This window comes from Carettochelys insculpta, chromosome 11 (assembly GCF_033958435.1).
Source record: "Carettochelys insculpta isolate YL-2023 chromosome 11, ASM3395843v1, whole genome shotgun sequence".
Lineage (NCBI taxonomy): Eukaryota > Metazoa > Chordata > Testudines > Carettochelyidae > Carettochelys > Carettochelys insculpta.
In genome coordinates, this window is record NC_134147.1 from 41,239,049 (window position 1) to 41,245,048 (window position 6,000).

Below are 6,000 nucleotides of genomic sequence, written 5' to 3' on the forward strand. Positions count from 1 at the left end.
AAGTCAGCGGATGGGTCACCCTAACAAAAAGGCCTAGATTACTCTACAATGTGTGTGAAAATGCATAGAGTGGTCACCTTTTACTGTTGGATTATAGACAAATGCCCACAGCTAGTTCATGTTCTGTGGCTGGCATTGAAGAAAACAAATGTGGTACCTGTTGTCCAGTGAAGACTTTTTAATGGTGACCAATGTATGTTTACCCAGGGGAAATGGAAGTCGGGAAGGAAGAGCTCATCTAGGTGGCATTTTCAGGAGTCAGTCCAGAAAACTGGCCTGAGCCGATGTTTTGTGGAGTGCTATTGGAAAAGCTGCAATTCTGGGAATGAGGTTGCAATTAAGAAGCACTTGATGCAGGGGTAGCTTTAAATTATGGTAGTTTTTAAAAACAAATCATAAAACAACTAAACCCAAACATGGTAAAGCAGAAATGCCTGTAAAGATTAATTTAAAGAAAAATCTATTTTTTTTTTCTTACACGCACACACAACCCCACACCAAACGTCTTCAGCACCCAGACCTATTCTGACAGCCATTCCCCTGAGAAAATACTTCGTGTTTTGAGCTCACCCTTTCGTGTCTCACTCTTCCTCGTGCTGCATATTTAAACCAGCTGAGTTATAATTCCTGGGGGCAAGGGAAAGGTGTTTACAGAAGGGGCGGCAAAGGAACCTGTGGAGGGGGAGCTGCTGAGATAGCTCACTATAGCTGTGGTAGAGAAACTATAACTTGCCTTGAAAATCACATATTAAAGCTAATTCTGGTAGAATTCTGGACCAAAAAAAAGGGAAAAGCTTCAAATTTTATTTGTCAAGATAACACAAAAGTGATGAGCAACCTAGGCTAGTGAGAGGGCAGCATGCATGGCCCTCTCTCATCTTGGTGGGCTGCAAGATGGTTGTAACCAAGATGGTCTCCTGGGATGGGATAGTTGTGCTAACTGCACGTGCATACCTAGTATTTGCTGGGTGTGCCGATGGAACGGTAGTAAGGCTTTCATTGGATGCAGAGGGGGCACAGGTCTCTTGTGGTTGGTGCTGTGTGCAACGAGGACACACCTCACTTCACCTGCCCTTGCTTTGTAGGTGTATCGCTGTAGACAATACCAGTAGGAAAAAAAACTGTGGACAGAAACAGTGGATTCTGGCATCCCTGTGCATGGGTAATGACAAAGAGAATGTCTCGCCAGTCACACAGAGAACCCAATGGGTTGCAGGTGGTTCAGCACTCCTTTCTAATCGTGCCAGTTTCAATTATTTGGGTAATTCGTTTGAAAATCCCTGTCAACAATACAGACACATACAAAAGTTTCCCCCAGGAGTAGTGTCAAGCCATCCCAGTTCCTGATTCTCAGCACCCTAGCCCAGACATGCCAGCCCCATATTGCCACAGCATCCCCTTGCCCAGACCCTTACAACCTGTCCCTCCCCCGGCTTCTTCCCGCAAGTCTAGCTGCAGTCCTCACCCTAACCTAGACATTCACAGACCTTACCTTCCAAGAGCCTGGGATTCCAGGGGTAGAAAGAGCCTGATACTGGGTCCTGGGCTTCTGCAGAGTTTCCAGCATACTGGCACTTCCTTCCTTTAGGGCGTGCTGGAAACTGCTGCTTATGGGAACCCTCCAGTTTGCTCACCCATCTCCCAACTCTCTCTTCTATTTACGAGCTGGTCTCTGCCAGGTCCAGTGGCCCTGTAGTGGCAGCCAGTGTTCTCTATAAGTTGGACACTTGTGTGGCCACTCAGGAGAGATTCAAATGCTGCCCAGCTGATTAGCAGACCACCCACAGCTAGGGTTTTTTTCCTCCTGGTGGTGCATATTTGCACATGAAAACTATTACGCACATGGGTGGAAAAAATCTGCACATGAATGGTAAAGAGTAAAGGGAACATTGGTGGTGGCCAACATCTTCTGTAACCCATTTCTGAATAGGTGGGGGGAGGGGAAGAGAGAGGGCTTCTGCAAAATTCTGCAGTGGTGCACAATTCCCCCAGGAATGTAAGAGCTCTGATCCCCAATAGTTTAATTGAGGCACTTTGTTACCTGACCAGAGGGAGAAAGGCAGCCCTCTGAGCCTGCTGTAACTTTGGTGATCCTGGAGGCAGTCATACAGAGAGCTTGCATTATCAGCCCTGCTCCTTCTGAATGCAGATTGCAGGGCAAGAAAATAAGATAGAATTTCCCTTGGATGTTCAATCTGTATGCAAGTCCTTATGAGGTGATCTTCATCATCATGTATTTTCTTAGGATGTATAGGTGGCAGAATAAAAAGTCAAAATCACTTGCTGCCCTCAAATATTCCCATTGTATGTGGAAGGCAAAATAAACTGTTTGAAAGGATAGCTCTTAAAGCCTGAACTTTCAGATACACGTGTGAACGCAGGCACTTCTACATAAAGGATCTTCACATCGATCATCAACCTACGTTGATCCCCCAACTGCCTGTGCTTAAAAACTTGAGCAAAAGGAGGCATATGCCCTAGCTCGTAGCACTAGTACATATTTTAGTCCCCTAGATGGGGATATGTAACATAGAAACTCAAGTAGTGGTTTGCACAATTACATAGGCAACTCCAGTTCTAATTTGTATGGAAAACTACAGGACTGCATTTGCAAATCCCTGAATTTGCACATACATGTCTCTAGGAATGTTTGGCTGGCTGTTGGTGTACATATACTAGATTTGCCTATACAGTTGTGGTAGTTTGTGTGTACCAAGTGTGCATTTGCAGATATTTGTCCCATCTGTGATCTCAGCCTCTGCCGCTGCTTACACAAGGATAGACTTCAGAATGATCTCACCCAAGCTGTGCAGTGAAATCTGAAATCATTCCAAACTGTTCTATTTTGGAGGTGCAGAGTAAATTTGAAAGTTGGCCCTGTTACGGTTTCCCATCAAAACAACGAGAATGTTGGAGTTGAGTGTGAAACCAATGCTGTGGTTAACGGCAGCAGGCCAAAGCCTCAACTTCTCAATGTGACTTTAGAGCCAAACTTTGGAGATGCTTCGATCCCATGTGTTGGATTTAGTGCTTTGTACAAATTGGTGCTGGGAGTTCAGATCAGACATGGATCTACATCTGAACTTCCTTGACATTCAGGGCTCTGTGACACCCGGATTTTGATTCAAACGCATTCCTGTTTTATCACCTCTTTATTTCTTAGTTGTTTGTTAGAATGTGAAAACACAATGTTTGTTGCTTCAAAAGAACAGTAAAAGGGATATGAAAAAAATTGCAACAAATCCTATAATCAATTGTGCCAGACAGGGGATGTAGGGAAAGGGCGGGAGGGAACCTCGTGTCTATTTCTTTTGAAGTCAGTTTATCCCAGGCTAGTTTAAAAAAATCTTTTGATGCTGTTTTGCTTTATCTGTCTATGGAATGCTTCCCATGGAAGAATAATACCAAAAACAATGGCGATGTATTTGGTGTGGGGTGAGGAGTATGTTGATAGTGCAATGTCACCATTAAATTATACTACAGGCTATCTCAGCGAGTGGGAGGTAAGTCTTCCTGTCCTCCTACCACTCTTCTGAATTACGACTGCAGTGTCGTAAGGGGTGTGTCACCTTCTGTTAGCATCAGTGGACGTGGGAAAAGCCCACAACTGGATTAGGGTTTGTTCATTTGCTTTATGTATTTAGCTCTGTTAAGTGAATTCCTCTGTCTTTATTTCTTCCATCATTCTAGGTGCTGTACCTCTTCAGTAGCCTCTCTTTCCATATCCTGCCTATTCCTCTGCCAAACTGCCTTTCTTTATTCCCAGACTGGCCTTCTTTCCACCATTCTCTGTAGCTTAAGGTTTGGGCGACCACCTAGGAATGATTCAGGTGCCACCCGGCTGATTAGCAGAGCACCCACCACTGCCTGAAGTGGGCAGCATGTGTGTGTGTTTGGCGGTGCACAGCTGCACATGACCCAGTGCACATAACAAAATTTATGCTGTACATGGATGGAAAAAATGAGTGGGAACGTTGCTGCCTGGCGAGGTAAAGGTGATGAAATCTTGTGCTGCCTGGGGCAAGCTGGTCTCTGCAGAACAGCAGTCACATTCTCCTCCCCCCGCACGGCATCGACAGCCCTGTAGCACAGGTTGTGTGCAGTACGGGTCTGGTGTTGCTGAAGTATGGAGCATTGGATCTGTCATCTAGTGGAGACAGGCTACTGGACTTGATGGCTGAATGATGGGAAATGGGATAACTTATTTCTCCTACAGCGTGGGCTCTTCAGAGTAGCTGGTGTGCTTTATTAGATGTGTGGTGACTTTTATCCACTGCTGTGAGTTTCCCCTGAGAGCCCCTTTGCATGTAAAATGTGCTTCCTCCCTTTTAGGCCCTCGGTTTCACAACAGACATATTTTGCCTCATGGTCCAATGGGGGTGTGAAACGGTTGTGCATCACCGTAAAGTGGGAGGAATTCGGGCTGAGCTGAATAGAATCTACCATCCTGGGGCTGGGCCCATAGAAATAGTGTTTTTTAAACTTCCAGCTCCTTGAAAGAGAATTGAGCAGAATGTTGATTTCTTGACATGTCATCCAAAAACCCCCGGCACCATACTCATACCTGCTGTTGTGGTGTTTGGCATGTGTGTTTGTCCCAACTGTGATCTCAGCCTCTGCCACCAGCCAGAGTAAACATCACTGAGTATCAAATGCAGGGCCAGGTCTATAAGTAGCATTAATTGCTACAGTACCATTGACTTCTGCCAACTGATCTGGCCCATAGAGTCTGAAGACAGGCTGAATTCTTTCCACTTTTTTCCACTGTGCTCTGAGAGCAAATACATGTCACGTCGCAGCAGGACACGCTGAAGCTAATGCATAGCATGGTGTGGAGAGGCATTACCACTGCTTTCTACCTCAGAGGACCTATCCAGCTGAGATTTGTTATCCTGGCATTACTTGTGATTTCTTCATTTCTGGGTGATTCCACTAGTTGATTGGTGGGAACAAAAATGTCTTGGTGTCATTGTGTCCCAAAGAAGTGTGTTGCCTTAGCCACTCGATCAGCACATTTCTTGACAGAAAAAATCATACCGGCTAGCTCAGAATGGCATTTGTTCCTGTGGGGTTGGGGCTGCCTTGACTGTAGCATTAGAATTTATACTCCTGTTTGTTCCATTTAATACATGCTAGGGGACATCCGATAATCCAACCCTAAGTGAAATCAGTAACGAGGTGGGATATGGTTGTGGACACAGTTGGAGGGGTATGCTCTTTCATCTGTGGGAGGGACCTGCATCTCTCTGGAGGGACCTGTGTAAATGCCCTGCGTGTGGATAGCACAACAGAGACCTCATTACAGGTCTGTTCTCCTCTGTCACAGCTGAACCATCCATGATTCTATGGCCAAGCTGAAATTTGGATTCCCAAAGGAGACACTGTATGCAATTAGATTTTTAATGATGTTATCTAGCTCAAGCGGAGAAGAATTTCCTGTGTTCTCCTGTCCTTTGTCATGTATACTTAATATTGTGGGCTTTTGGATTGTGGTTTTAAAACTTTTTTTAATCTCCTGTTTCATGGCCTGTGTTTGAAAACCTCAAAGATGCTGTTGCTTTGGGTCTGACCTCAAGGTGTCAGTCGGATTCATATTGTGCTTGAGCATCTCAGAGCAAGCAGGCTCGTCAGTCCTTTTTTGGATCTTCTATTTCTTACTTTTTCAAACGTTTTTTGATGATACTTGAAATATGTTCTCAAAAATCTCCACACAAAGGACGGCTTTAAATAGAAGGACCTCTGGGGAGTTTTGGAAGCTCTAAAGCTTAATACCTCCACAGATTGTGAAATAAGGGGAAAAAATATACATGTTAAATGTGAGCTAAGCAGAAGCTGACTCCATTGAATTGTTCTAATACTGTATGATGGATGGGAACCTTGAAGAAGAGGCATTTTTATTCTTGAATAAGTACTTTCCTTCCCCAATCATCTGACACTAATCCAAGAAGCAATATTGTGAATGTGGCCTTTTTAAATCTGTCCTCTCCTTCCCTTTGCTGA